The 15349-nt window shown below is 40.0% G+C and overlaps 1 protein-coding gene across 3 annotated transcripts in view; it reads right to left on the bottom strand.

Moving 5' to 3' along the window:
- b4galnt4a (beta-1,4-N-acetyl-galactosaminyl transferase 4a) overlaps positions 1–15349 on the bottom strand; it is a 691590-nt gene that overhangs the window by 635585 nt on the left and 40656 nt on the right. The window lies entirely within an intron of this gene.

Here is a 15349-nt window from a genome sequence, read left to right as displayed (position 1 = left end):
ATCAATAATGCTTCCTAAGTCTCGATAGGGAAATGTTTTTGGTCATTTCTATTCATAACCTCTTTCAGATCTTTCATGAACAAAAAAAAAATCAGTAATTAAAATCATGCCAAAAATTCAAATCTGCATCTTCTATTAGATTAGATTACTTACAATGTGGAAACAGGCCCTTCGGCCCAACAAGTCCACGCTGACCTGCCAAAGCGCAACCTATCCAGACGCATTCCCCTACACCTAACACTACAGGCAATTTAGCATGGCTAATTCAACTAACCTGCACATCTTTTGACTGTGGGAGGAAACCAAAGCACCCAGAGGATACTTGTGCAAACTCCACACAATTCCTGAGGCAGGAATTGAACCTAAGTCTCTGGCTCTGTGAGGCAGCAGTGCTAACCACTGAGCCACCATGCCACCACTTTAAAGGTAGTTGAACTACAGATCTTGCTATTTTTCCCCAAAGTGAGATCAGATTCTCTAAATACCTTCCTTTAACTATATTTCATTTTCCAGGTATGTAGAACTTCATGCACTTACAGCTGTAGGCTCAAAAATTACGTGAGTGTCTTTTCAGCAGTACATATCCTACTATCATTTGTCTTCCTTCTGTTAAATTAATCCAGGCTTCTTGCTGTCATGTTCAATGAAATACATCTTTCTTCCTGTCGATGCACAGATTACCAAAATCATCTATAGCGTGTAGTTTTGGTTTATAATCCAGATAGCTAAAAATACATTTTATTACATAGAAAGGAAACGCTTAATTCTCTGTTGAAATATGAGCAACACTGCATATATGATTCAGAGAGTTTGGTACTTAATTGGATCAGTCTTTGCAGTGAAATGATGCAGCTCATTATGTCACTGAAACTTCCTGGCTTTGGAAAAAAAAAGCCTATCTGCCTTAGAATCAAAACAACATTAAAGTCTTGTATACAAATAATACAGTAGAGACTATTCAGCATATTGTTTAGTTTAATTGTGAGAAATGGGATCCAGAACTAGCATCATCTCTTTACATCAGTGGATACATACTGTGTTTTCCTACGTTTAGAGAATTTTTATTTACCTGTGGCAGATTGAGCTCCTTTCTGCTGACTTCAAATCTGGACAAGACACCTTGCTATGTTATACACAGAGCAAGCAATTCTGACACTTTGTCACCCATCACACTGTGCACTACAGACAGTTTAGTAAAGATCACATTTGGAGAAAATAATTCGATGGGAACACAATTTGAACGGATGTCTCAAACAAAAACTGTGATTCAAAATCCTCAAGATAGTACACTGACTCTTGAACACTTCACCCTGTCTTCAGCTTACCCAAGGTAAGCCTTCCTGTCGTGTTATTCTGAAGTTTAGCTTCTCATTCTGACTCCCTTCAGTTCAATACCTTATCCCCTGGAAACCTGAAAAAAAATGTCCACCCTAATTAGTCCAACAAAGCAGAGATGGTCTCACAAGAACAAAACTTAGCAACTTGTGATAACAGTGCACTTGGTTGTTTTAAGTGATTAGAAATCTTTCATTCATATGACCAGAGATGTATTTACTCCATGATGGAGACCATACACAATCTGAGAAAAGCTCAAGCATTTGTGTTTGGTTTAGCAGGGGGCGAGTTGATATTTCCATTTCAGTTACTGGTATATCTCGAGCTTTGCCACTCAATACCAACTGAAGTGAGCCAGCACTGATATGGAGAGCTCGACTCTGACCTAGAAATGACAACATGAATTTGTCCAAAGTAGGATCTTTATGACAATAGCCTGGATTGACATGACAATTAGCATTCTTGCTACACAATTGATAAGACCTATTTGGAAACAGAATGCACCTATAAAACTGGAGAAAAGACTCATTCTTTTCTTTCGGGAGTGCCGGGGCGGGGGGGAAGCTTTGTCTGAATTCAACAGCTACAAACAGCCTTTCAGAGGAAATCAAACTGTTATAATGATGCAACTGCTACTCTTTTATAGATTCCTAATGCTACTGTGTATCATGGTGACACTAATGTCAAATGCAGATCAGCCATAATCTGAATACTATTTGCCTCATCTAATAGGGAGAATACTTAAATGAACAATAAATGTTTTAAAACATTCAGACATTGCAGACATTTACAAATGGCGCTTATATAGCACAGTGTGTGTATAAATTTCTTCTTTCTTTGCTAGGTGATAATATAGGAAGCTATTTCGTATAGTTTCGGCATTTCGTATTTTACAAACCAGTTTAGAAGCTGGTATAAGATTGTAAATGACAAATAGAATTACACACCGCATCAATCAGCCACCAAGTGAAAAATTGGACTTGGATCAACAAGTCCCAGCATAACAGCATAAAGGATGTGCTCTTCATACAACTGCACCAATTGCCCATTCCTGACAACTCCCAGGTTTCCACATTGTTTTTCTTCCTTCAGATCCATGCAAAGTTTTATAGCAATCATTTTCTCCAAATAAAAAAAGGACAATAGCAGTGACATGAATTTATATAGCACCTTTAACTTTGTAAAGTCAGAAGTCACATGACAGCAGGCTATAGGCGAACAGGTTTATTTGAAATCACAAGCTTTCGGAGTGCTGCTCCTTCATCAGATGAAATCTAGTGAAGACTTCACCTGAGAAGGAACAGTGCTCTGAAAGCCTGTGATTTCAAACAAACCTGTCAGACTATAGTCGGCTGTCGCATGACTTCGGATTTTGCCCACCCCAGTCCAACATCAGCATTAACTTTGTAAGATACAGTAAAGTTCCAAGGCCTTTCACAGGAGCACTGTCAACCCATATCTGACACTGAACGATAGAACGAGTTGGAAAGAAGATGGCCAAAAACTTGATGAATCTTGGAGGTTTGAAGAATGATCTTAAAAAGAATGGAGGCAGAAAGAGACACAAGGAGGAAATTTCAGAGCTAAAGGCCTATGGAGCTGAAAGCACAGAAGGGAATGGTTCAGAAATGGAATCGCAGCATGTGAAGAGTCCAGCAGGTGGAGAGTACTGCGATCTCAGGGTGTTGTGGAGCTAGAGGAAGTTATGGAGATAGGAAATGGTGGAGGGACTTTTAAATAGGCCTCAGAATTTTTAAAAAAATATTTCTACAACCAGCAACTAATACAGTCAGTGAGCCCAGCAATGATGGGTGAACAGTGACATTGTACTGGTTGAATAAAGGGAGCAATTTTGGGTCAGGTCAAGTTTATAAGAGATACAAGAATGAAAGGCCATGCAGTCAGGAGTACACTGGAATAGCCACGTCTACAGGCAACAAAACATTGGATAAGGGTTCATATTCAACCTCTCTCTCCACAGCTGGTGCCTGATCTGATATATTTCTCCTGCATTTTCAGGTTTTGAATCTTTAAAAAAGGAGTGGCAGGTATCAGAAATTTAAAAGCAAAAATAACTTTAATGTTTTCCTGTTGTTCAACCATAAAGAGGGGAACTTGCAATGGAATGTGTGCTTCTTTTATTGCTTACTGGAATTGCTAGTTACAAGGCCAGGAGAGAATGTTTATTACATGCCTACTCAGTATTGCACCTGGTGTATGAGCTAGTCACTGCAACCTCAACGTCTGAAGGTCCCTGGAGCAAGGCTACAGCAAGGACAGCATCAGTACAAACTATTAATTCACCCTGGGAATTAAGTGAGAGGAAAATATGCCCTTTAAAATCATGTAGCAAACCAAGATGACAGGTTTGAGAGATGAAAGGAATAACAAATATATATGTATATATGTGTAAATGGATGGGATTGTGTGTTGGTGGCAAACATAGGATACTAGGCATTCATTATGCAGCAACCTACAATCCTTGAGCTCTCAAATAGCAAGCTGCTCCCTACATGAAATATATCAGAGCCAGCATCTGAGTATCTCCTTAAACAATCAGGCTTAAACTACTCACTGAAATATGCAGAGTTTAGACTAAGACATGTTGGTTCAAATATTTATTGCAGTGTAAAATCACATACAGAAAGTAAAATAAAGAGGAAAAGATGGAACTAAGAAAGTGAGAGAAAAGAAAGCAAAAAGAGGAGAAAGCTTAATTTTGTTTTTAAGTTTAAATAAATCAAACTAATTAAAACCTGACAGAAGACAACTCTGCACAGTGCCTCAGCAGTTCGCACTGTTGCCTCACAGCACCAGCAACCCAGATTTCATTCCACCTTGGGTGGCTGTGCAAACTCCAAGCACATTCTCCCAGTGCCTGCGTGGGTTTCCTTCGGGTGCACCGGTTTCCTCCCACAGTCCAAAGGCATATAGGTTCGGTGGATTGGTCATGCCAAATTGCCTGGGTAAAAACAATGACTGCAGATGTTGGAAACCAGATTCTAGATTAGTGTGGTGCTGGAAAAGCACAGCAGTTCAGGCAGCATCCGAGGAGCAGGAAAATCAACGTTTCGGGCAAAGGCCCTTCATCAGGAATAGAGGCAGAGTGCCTCCAGGGTGGAGAGATAAATGAGAGGAGGTTGGAGGTGGGGAGAAAGTACACATACACTTGGCACTGACACCAGCAAGTACCCAAACGTCAGACTTTGTCCGAGATTGGGAATGCCAAGTCGCTGGACTGTAGCAGTGAAATTTTTGGAAAAGCAGACAACTACCTGATTTGTGTTTAAATACTGACAACAGAATTCACTGTCTGCTTCTTTCCTAACAATGGTGAACAGTGGCAACTTTGCTGTTATTCTGAAGACAAAAAATTTGACCAATATAATTAATTGTTGGGTTTTTTAAAAAAATGCAGGGTTTACCAAAACTGTTTGCAAATTTAAAAATGTTTTAAGTGATCGGTAGGCTCTATGTATCTTACATCTTTCTATATCTGCAACACGTATAATGATTTTAACCTCGTGACAGCCAAAGTGGGGAAGAAATTTCTTTTGCATCAGGAACCATTGCATACTCAGCACCAAGAGTGAAGAAGACAGTGGATTGTAGGCTCTTGCCATTTGCAGTTCACCGGTATTATGGACACCTAGCTCCTTCGTTGAGCTCAGACTGTGCCCTGCCTGCATAAAAGTCAGTGTTAAGAGTCAGGAGGTGAATAAGAAGGCCAAGGTAGGTTAGCATCAGTTCCAGCACATGCCATTTCAAGCCTGTTTGTCACGCTGAAATCTGAGCCAACGTTATCCACTTCCAACCTTTCCCATATTCATAAAACTCTGGACTTCAAATATTGCACTTTTAATTTTTAAAGTAGCATAAAATGTTTAGCTCATTGCCTTGTTTACTTTTTAATACAGATCCTTCCCTGCAATATTTCCCCCGCCTGCTCTCTTCACAGCAGCCTGTGCCATCTTGTCCTCTCTGGATAGAGGCTTCCATTGTTCTGAGGGAGAGCAATCAGCAAAAGGTACCAGAAAGGATGAGTTCATCCAACTCTGAACAGATCTATTCTCCTGTACAGAGTCAGATGCATTGCCTTAAGGTCCAAATCTCAGTTTTGAAAAAGTCAAACTGGCGGCAAAACCTTAAATCAGTGTCTCTCTCCACACTGATGTGGCCAAATCTGTGGAGTTTCTCTATGCTTGTTTCCATTTCCTGGCATTATACAGAACAAGAGGATCTCAATCTAGTTTGATGGCATAGTTGAAATATTGATGTAGGATTTTCACCTCTCTCAAAAAAACAGATATTCTGCCCTTCGACAGAATATTTTAAAACAAAACAGAAATGTAGTAATCCAAACCAAAACACTCTTACAAGGGATAGCTGCAATGGAACACAACAATACAATTGTTTTATCACAGATGATGGACAGTATAAATAGAACTGGTTTCTGCTTTTACTAACTGATCAATGGTATTTAGATGCTGTATGAGATATCAATCTTTTCCTGTTTAGTTGCACGTTTGTGATTTATATAAAAAATAAGTTCAGAAATTTCAGCTGACATAGTTGAGGTATTTCTAACCTTTTAATTGCAATTCACAATTTTGCTGAAAGACAACTCTTATCGCGAAATTATCCAGGATTTTCATTTCCCTGCTGACTTGTACCAAAATAGATTGCGTAAAAAGTGTGTTTAAGGCACATCTCCACCCTCACTTTCTGCCACATAGAACATTTCAACACAGTAACTGGATACAAAAAAAGTGCATGCTGTTCACAACTTTAATCTCAATAATATTGTGGCAAATCCAATTTGCTACCCATCTTAGATCTACATGTCTAATTAGTCAGCAGTTCAACATGCATAAGGCAGAGAAAGCTGCACTACCCAAAAAAAAATTAAGAAATGTTGGACTCATTTTAACTTAAATAGTCCAGTGGGACACTGGCTAAGATCAAACCAGACATCCATTTTATATGTCACTTTGTTATTCTGCATTAAAATCAATGAAAAGGCAAAATGGCTTTGAACAGTTTACCTCCCCAACAGTTGGCCTCATTTCAACTGGTGTATGGAAGCAGAACCTGAATAACTAACTGGACTGAGATTTGGGATGCTTTATAAATTCAAAGAGAAAAAAAATCAGGAAAAGGAATGTGATGAGGTATAGAGTTGCAGTCAACATCCAAATTTAGATCACATCGTACCTGTAACTTGTCTGGAAGTAAAGTTTGAATAACTAAATAATAAGCTAGAATATTAAGCTCCAGTTAGTCAAAGTTGCCATTCTGGTAGCACGGCTGGGATTTGGTTAGAGCAGACAGGTGACTGAGGAGAAAGTTGCAGAATTCTAAAGCAAGGATCTTATCCACAGCTTAACAAGCCTGTCCAACATCCGCATGGCACAAGTTAGGTGCATGACAAAATCTTTGTTATTTAGCTCAATGCTGTCCAGGTCTGCATCACACTCATCCTCCCCAACACTCAAGCACAATAGCAGTGTCTACCATCTACAAGATACTCTATAAAAGTTCAGAGTTGCTGAGACAACTCTTCCAAAACCATGACCACTTTAAAAGGACAAGGACAGCAGGCACATGGGAATACCACCACCTGCAAGTTCCCCTCCTGGCCACTCACCATCCGGACTTGGAAGTATATCATTGTTCCTGGACTGTCACTGGAATTGCACCTCTCTGGGCATTGTGGGTCTACCTATAGCAAGTAGGCCGTTACAGTTTGAGGCAGCTCACCACCACCTCAATAGCAATGAAGGGTGTGCAATAAATGTTGGCCACGTCCTATGAGTGGGTAAAATAAAAAGCAGAGAGCTCTACCATCTAGAAGGACAAGGACAGCAAATGCTTCAGCAGGAAGTTCCCTTCCAGGTCTCTCGCTGTTGGAACTACAGCACTATTCTTTGATTAAAAAAAAATTGGAGGGCCCCCTGCAGTATTTTACTTTCCATTACACCTCAATACTTGAAAAGGCCCTGGTGCAAAGCTTGATGCGAGACGTTATACAAGTCTAGTGAAGCAAGCTAACACTCTCCAGTCATAGTTTAGGACACAATTGGTAAAGTCTCTGGCTTCCTAGTTCTGAATGGTGTTTTAAAATCTAACCTTAGATTAATGGTCCCACTTGAGGTAAATAAGTATCTTTAAGCTTTGACATGCAATATCCATCCGCGCAATGAACTGATTTAAGGTTAAATGTCAGACTGCACACTTTAAAGTGGTGCTTAATGATTTATTAGCAACAGACTGAGGTGTCCCCAAGGTGTCAGTACTGATAGGTAGTTCCAAGAAATATAATGAAATCAAAGCCTGTGTTCACTTGCCAAAATCATGTTTTATCAATGTTTCTGTAGCCAAAGGATCGATAGAATGATCAGTATCTCACAGCAGCTAGGATTTGGACAGTGAAAAGGGACAAAATGGTGGCTGGCTCGCTCACTCCTCGAAAGGAAGGAGAAATATGAAATTCAAATCATTTGTCTCCATCATCATCTCCCTCGTCAGCATAGCTTTAATAACAACATTAGAAGTAGACTTCATGGAACCACACGACTCTTAAAAGCAAAACAATATTTTAAAGTACGCACTAGTGATAAAAACAAATCCAGAAAAATATCAAAGGTCACACATTTAATCCTATAGTACCTCTCGTGGGAAGTTCATTTCCCGCAGAAGGTTTGGGACCAATAAGAGTCAGGCTTGGGTTGGTAGGTAAGGTTACACTCTAGAGATGCGAGTGCACAGTTGAGACTAACACTCCATTGCAATGCTGATGGAGCACTGTACTGTCAGAGATGCTGTCGTTTGGTTGAACATTAAACTGGTGACTCATCAGTTCCCTCATCTCTGAAGATCTACTACAAACAGAAACGCAGAGAGGATAATTATATTTAACCCCCAGTATTTATCATGCAAGCAACGTGAAATTATTGACTTTAGAGCTACACTCAACACTTCATACTTGTGCATTACAGGCAAAACCTTGAGGAGTCAGGTAGTAAATACTCGCCGTAAAATTCCCAGCCTTTGATCTGCTCTGATAGCCACAGCATTTACATGATTGATCCAGTTAAGTTTCTGGTCCATGGACATACCCAGGATATTGATGGTGAGGCATTCAAAATTAATGCCATTGAATGTTAAAGGTAGTGTTTAGGTTCTCACTACCTAGAACCCAAGCAGCAAGTAACGTTTGGTTAGTTATCTGATTACTGGTGTTGGCAACTTGCTGTGTACAAGTTAGCCACTATTTCCCTACATTGCAACAACAACTTCAAAAGTACTCTGTAAAACAATGAGTCAAAAAAGGGACTACATAAATGCAATTGACGTTTTAAACAGAATGCAAACATTCAATCTATTTTCTGGTCTGGCATCTAAATCCTAGCAAAGTAATGCATGAAACTCAAGACAACTGTTCACATTTCTTTTCTACGGCTTTCTTCAGTTCAAGTTTCATGCACCTGTATTTTTGAAAAGGTTTTCATTCATGATGATAACTTGTTGGTGGCTAAAATTATAAAGTATGGCTAAATTATTTGATTGAACAAGAAGCAATATGCATGCAAGTGAATGGGAATGCGGAGTTAAACTTTCTACAGTATCCAGAGAGGCTCTGCTGTTTACATCAGTGCATCTTAAGGTAATGGGATTTTAACACAAATCTATAACATAAGACAATGAAAAGGACCTCTTTCTGATTGGCTTCACACCCCAAATAGGTGAACTTGAAAACGAATCTTGTACAAATGCTCTCAGGTTCATTTCAAGCCATTTATCACGAACAACATGATCCTTTTTCAAATTTACTAAGAAGATGTGAGCATCACTGACATTTATTTCCCCATCCCAAATTGCCCCTCAGAAGGTGGTAGTGAGACCTCCCTCTTCAAATGCTTTAGACCAGATGCTGGAGATAGACCCACCAAGCCATTCAGGATGGAGTTACAAGATTTCGATCCAGCAGTGAAGCAACAATGTTATATGTTCCCAAGTCAAGATGGTGTGTGGCTTTGCTAGAAACTGACATCTGCTACCCATGTCACTCTATACTGTCAAAGTCAGTGGCTTAGAGGGGGCTCCAAGCAGTTTTGATACAAAATGCATTGCAGCATTTTAAATAGGCGCATGTGACCAGTAATGGAGAGATGAAGTTTAAATTTGAACAATGGGATGTCAATTGAGCTTGCTATTTTGTCCTGCATAGTGTCAAGTTTCTCAGGTGTCTTTAGGGCTACATTCAACACTTCATACTTGTGCATAATAGGCAAAGCCTCGAGGAGTCAGGTAGTAAATACTTGCCATAAAATTCCCAGCCTTTGATTTGCTCTGATAGCCACAGTATTTACATGATTGGTCCAATTAAGTTTCTGGTCCATGGACCTACCCAGGATATTGATGGTGAGGCATTCAAAGTTAACCCCATTGAATGTTACAGCTAGTGCTTTGATTCTCACTGCCAGGAACCCAAGCAGCAAGTAACATTAGGTTAATGGCCAAGTCTTGCTGTATACATGTGTGGATTGCTTTAGCAGTTCAGAAATCAAACAATTCTGAACACTGTATAATTGTGAAAATTCACAATATATTATTTGAAAACTTGGGTTCTGTAATGGAGAGAATCATAGTCATCGAGGTGTAAAGCACAGAAACAGACCTTTCAGTCCAATTCATCCGTCCCAACCAGATCTCTAAATATCACACATAGCTTTGACATAGATTATAGATTTGTGCTTGCATATGGTGTATGAAGGAAAATCATTTAATTTACTTTTAGATTTATTCTGAGTGTGGTATTAGGACTAGAGATATATGCATTTTAATGAAGAGTTTACAGCCTAGGAATAGAACTTGAGGTGAACAATTCAGTACATTAGAACCAAGGCTAGAAATAAAAGCTGTTACCCAGCAACAGAAGTCTATTGTATTAAAGACAGAACCATCCAGAGGCTCAGGCAGTGTGTATGTGTGTGTAAAGAACGTCAGGACTACTAGTTTGAAAAAAAACAAAGAAAGTGTGTCAGGGAAGGGAACAATTGAGTAGTTCTGAAGTGAACGTCAGAAGCATAAAACTGCTGGAAGTTGAGTATAGAAAATCTCTCATTGCTCTGAAAAAGTATTTAGAAATCAGTAAGAAGCGCTAGAGACCAATCACAGCTATGCCAACTCATCAAGAGCCTTCACAAATTGAGACAATGTAACTTTTACTGAGGTTTGAGTATCCACTAGGTTATTGTTTAAAGGTAGCAAGAAAACAAATTGAATTTGCATTTCTAATGTAGTTGCAAATGAATCTTTCAGAGTAATCTTTCAGGCTCTTTTATCATAAAGTGCATTGGTAGCCTTTTATGAAAATGTTCAGCGACTAAACATCACAGTAAACAAATGGAAAGGAAATATTAAACTTGGATCTGTCAAGTCAGGTTTCACTCTGACTTATCTAATATTAGCAAAAATGGTATCACCTGCTTTTGTAAACTGAAGGCACTTGGCAATTACCCAAATTATTAGCTGGTCATTGCTGCATTGGATCAGCTTAGTTAGGGAACAAATTACAGGTGGAGCATAAGTCTTCAACACTACTGCTGGGAGGTTGTCAGGGTCCTTCATGTTTATTGTGTCCAGGGTCTTGCACCATTTGATATCGTAGAACGATCTGAATTGGCTGAAGACTGGCATATGTGATGTAGAGACCCTGAAGAACTGGCAATGATGGAATGGCTACAGGTGATGATGGCTGCAAATGTTGCAACCTTGTATTTGTACTGAGACGTAAAGTTTTGGAAAGCCTCTCGTTGGTCACTTTATTGCTTGCTGCTAGTCACAGGTGGGTATGGTGGAACTGCAGAGCCCTGGTTGGATCTGTTTGTTTTGAGGTTACTTCGATAACTAAAGCATGCTTATCCTGCTGTTTAGAATGAATGCTACATCCATGTTGTAGCTGAGCAGGCTGAACTTTCATTTTTAAAGTATGCCATTGTACTTACATTTCTCATTGGCATCAAGGTGGGAAATCAACCTCTGTTCAGCGGCAGAGTGAGTTAATATTCTGGCGCATGAAGTTATAGATTGTGATGATGCTACTGATAACTTAAAGTGTCTTGTTGGTGCCCAGTTTTGAGTTACTAGATTTATTTTGTATCTATCCCATTTATTATAGTGTTTTAAAGTGATCTGGAAACTAGTGCCACTCTTCATAAGCATCCCAACAGCCTGTCTTGAGGCATCACATGGCATCTGGATAGTTCCAGTTCAAGCCAACTGGAAAATTGCAGGCAGGTATCCACTCAGTGCCCAATCTAGCTTTCAGGAAAAGATTTTGGAGCTGCTCCTTTGACAGAGAACTCACAAGCCCGTCAACACAGGGCAATTCCACACCAGTCCGCCTCTGTTCCTGCCTCCTATGGTAGTACCAAATTCCTGTTTCTACCATTGGATCGCCAATCCAGCAAGTACATCAGTGTGTAACCAGTTCCATGAGTGAATAAAAGCACACCCTTCGCTGAACATACAAGGTCATTTTGCTATTTTCCATAGTTACATTTGATGGGACTAGATTCATTTAGGATATCTGGTCAGTATGGATTAGTTGGACTGAAGGGTCTGTTTCCGTGCTGTACATCTCTATGACCACATTGCTGATGGTAGTGATACTAAACACTGTTTTCAAAGTCAGCTGAGGCACAGCTATTCCGTAACAGATGGATTTCAAACTTATCCAATTGGCCATTTTTCATTCATCAAGCTGATTGATCTGATGATTGTGGTGATGTTTATTGAATTCCACCACGAGAATAATTGTGAAACTGAATGGAGTTCTTGTTCAGTTACCAGACAGAAGATGAGTATAAAGTGCTCCCACCTTTCTATCACCTATGTCGATTGAAAGCTGTTTGGAAAATAGGGACTTCCTCTCCATAGGCTGTCGTGCAGTTTGTAAATGTATCTGTGAGTAACAGTACTGATTGGACCGAGGGCCAGGTGGATCTTATTGAGTACAAGATCCCTGATTGGGATTGTTAACCTGGGCCAATTAGGGAGCCGACAGATATAAACCAAAGATTCAGAGGGTCTCCACACTTTAGGGACTGGCTCTGTGCCAGCTGGTCAGAGTCCAGATATCGTGCACATGTAAATAAAATGATGACTTGGTGATGGGATACTACCCTCTGTGCAGTTATTTCAGTAACTCATTCCAAAACACAAGGAGCTCACTTGCTAACTGTGTATGTGAATGCATGGAATACAGAGCCTCACCCACATGCACTGAAGTGTCATTATTGCTGGTTTCATTGAGCTTGCAGTACAACTACACCCCAAGCATCCCGAAGCTACAGTAGTGGAGTTGAAAATAAAACTGAATTTACTCAGGATTTATACTTGTAAACAGCACCTAGTGCACCACTAAAGGCTGTGACAATAAGACAAATCATCCAGGATCTATGCTTGTAAGGGGAGATGGTAATGTGGTGGCAATGTTGCTGGACTCAATCCAAAGGCCCAGGGTTAATGCTGTGGAAGCACAGATTCAAAACCAAACATGGCAGCTGGTGTGGACTTCAAATTCACTTAATTACATCTAGGATACAAAGCTAGTATCAGGTAGAAACAACCATCGATTGTGTTTAAAAACTCACCTGGAAAGGAAAAATAAGTTAAATTTTTAAAAATAAAATCTCATCTGGTTTTTCTGGTCATGCTTAATAGATGGGGGAAAAAAACATGGGCGATTTGGTGATAGGGATAAAAGCACATTCAAAACACAATGTAGTAAAACAAAACTCATCTGGAAGTGTCTCTTGCGGTGCATTGGTAATATACTTATCTCTGAGCCTAGCGATCCATTTCCCATCTGCTCCAAATTTTCCATCATGGTATTTTGCTGAGTTCAATAAACTGAGCTTTTGTGAAATTTCTCTTTCTAGATGATTTTGGTTTTTATGAAATTGTAAATGCAACATAGCTTATAGCTTTGGTGTTATAATCAATGTCATTAAATGATAGGATATGAATATCAGATTCCCAGTGTGCTAAAATATGGAGTGATGTGGGTTTCTGCAACACTGTTGTGGTATGGAATAATGGGGTGTGGGTATCTGTGTACTATATTGAAAAATGTTCTCTGTAGGTTCAAGTCCCATCTGCTCCAGAGGTATGCAAGGGCGCCTTTGAAGAGATTGATTAGCAATTATCATAAACCCATCTGGTTCACAAATATCCCTTTGAGAAAGAAATCTGCCATCCTTACCCGAGCTTGCCTACAACTTATTCCAGACCTGCATCAATGTGGTTGACTCTTAACTGCCTTCTGAAGCAGGCCAGTCAGTTCAAGGATAATTAGCAACAGGCAATAAATGCTGACCTTGCCAGCGACACCCACGTCCCAAGAAAGACTACGGTTATAAAAATCCTTGACACTGATCAGGTAACCATCTAGAAGCACAAAGGCAGTAGATACATGCAACCACCACCACTTTCAAGTTCCCCTCCAAGCCACTCACCATCCTGACTTGGAAATATATCGCCGTTCCTTCACAGTTACTGGGTCAAATCCTGGAATTCCCTCTGCAAGGGCATTGTGGGTCAACCCACAGCAGGTGCACTGCAGTGAGCCAAGAAGGCACCTCACCACCACCTTCTTAAAGGCAACCAGAGACCGGCAATAAATGCTGGCCAACCAGCAATGCTCACATCCCACAAACAAGCAAATCAAAACCGCAAAGAGGAAGCGGACATCAGAGGATGGACCCAGGTCCTTTATTTCTTTTCAATGCTCCCACATCAAATAGATCACAATATTCATTAGCTGGTATTATGGATGAAGAATACACTGAAGTAACAAAGATCCAAAGGTAACCGTGGAACATCATCTTAGCACGTCATTCAATTCTTTGAGATTGCTGGGTTTGATTGTATGCTAACAGAATTAAAACTGGAAAAAGCAGCCTGTGACGTGGGGAGACGGATTATAGCATCCAGCATTCGAAAAGTAATTAATTCAGGTTCAATATCTTTGTTCATCTTCTGCACATATTTAGCTACTTAGTGAGGATTAGCAAATGATTTAACACGGTTTTATTCAATTAAAAATATATAAAATGATAACCTGATTTCAATAGATGCAATCAGACAAAATCTCCTTATTAAGCAAACCTGAAAGATAGCAAGTATCCAATTAAACACCGCGACTGAGATAAGCAGCCAGAACTGGTCCATAAACACACTTCACCAGAGATTACACGCGGATGCCATTGTATGTCCCTCTCTGTTCTCTGCTCCAATGATTTCCTCACTCTTCTGATTACAACATATATAACTACATCAGTTCAAAACTGGTCACATGGGCATGGAGTGAAATCGAGTTCTCCCTCCTTATAACCAAAATCAATGCTTGGATTGGGAACCCAATCAATGGTCGATATTTACAAGGATTCACATCCTATCATTCAAGCACAAAGTGAAATGTGTATACCATACTTCCTATTTTTCATACAGCACATCACAAACGTCATTACCTTACTGTTATACAGCACACAAAGCTACAGAGAACATTATGCAATACACATGTCTCATTGTTCACCACATTACAGAAACTCACGTAAATCCACATTATCATAGAATCCCTATGGTGCAGAATCAGGCCATCCAACCTATCAAGTCCATACCAGGCCTCCAAAGAGCATGTCACACAGATCACACACCCCTATCCTATCCCCGTAACTCTGCATGGCCACTGGCTCACCCACCTAACCTACAGATCGATGGATACTAAAGGGTAAGTTAGCGTAGCCAATCCAACAATGCACAGGTTTGGACTATGGGAGGGAACCCACGCAGACACGGGGAGAATGTGCAAATGCCACACAATCGTCTAAAAGTGGGATTGAACCTAGGTTCCTTGCGCTGCGAGGCAGCAGTGCTAACCACTGAGCCACTATGCCACCCACTATAGCAAGCCAGGAATCAAATATACATATCCTATCATTTGATG

Source organism: Hemiscyllium ocellatum, chromosome 18 (genome assembly GCF_020745735.1).
Source record: "Hemiscyllium ocellatum isolate sHemOce1 chromosome 18, sHemOce1.pat.X.cur, whole genome shotgun sequence".
Taxonomy (NCBI): domain Eukaryota; kingdom Metazoa; phylum Chordata; class Chondrichthyes; order Orectolobiformes; family Hemiscylliidae; genus Hemiscyllium; species Hemiscyllium ocellatum.
The sequence above is the reverse complement of the archived record's forward strand: the minus strand, read 5'-3'. Positions and strand labels throughout refer to the sequence as shown.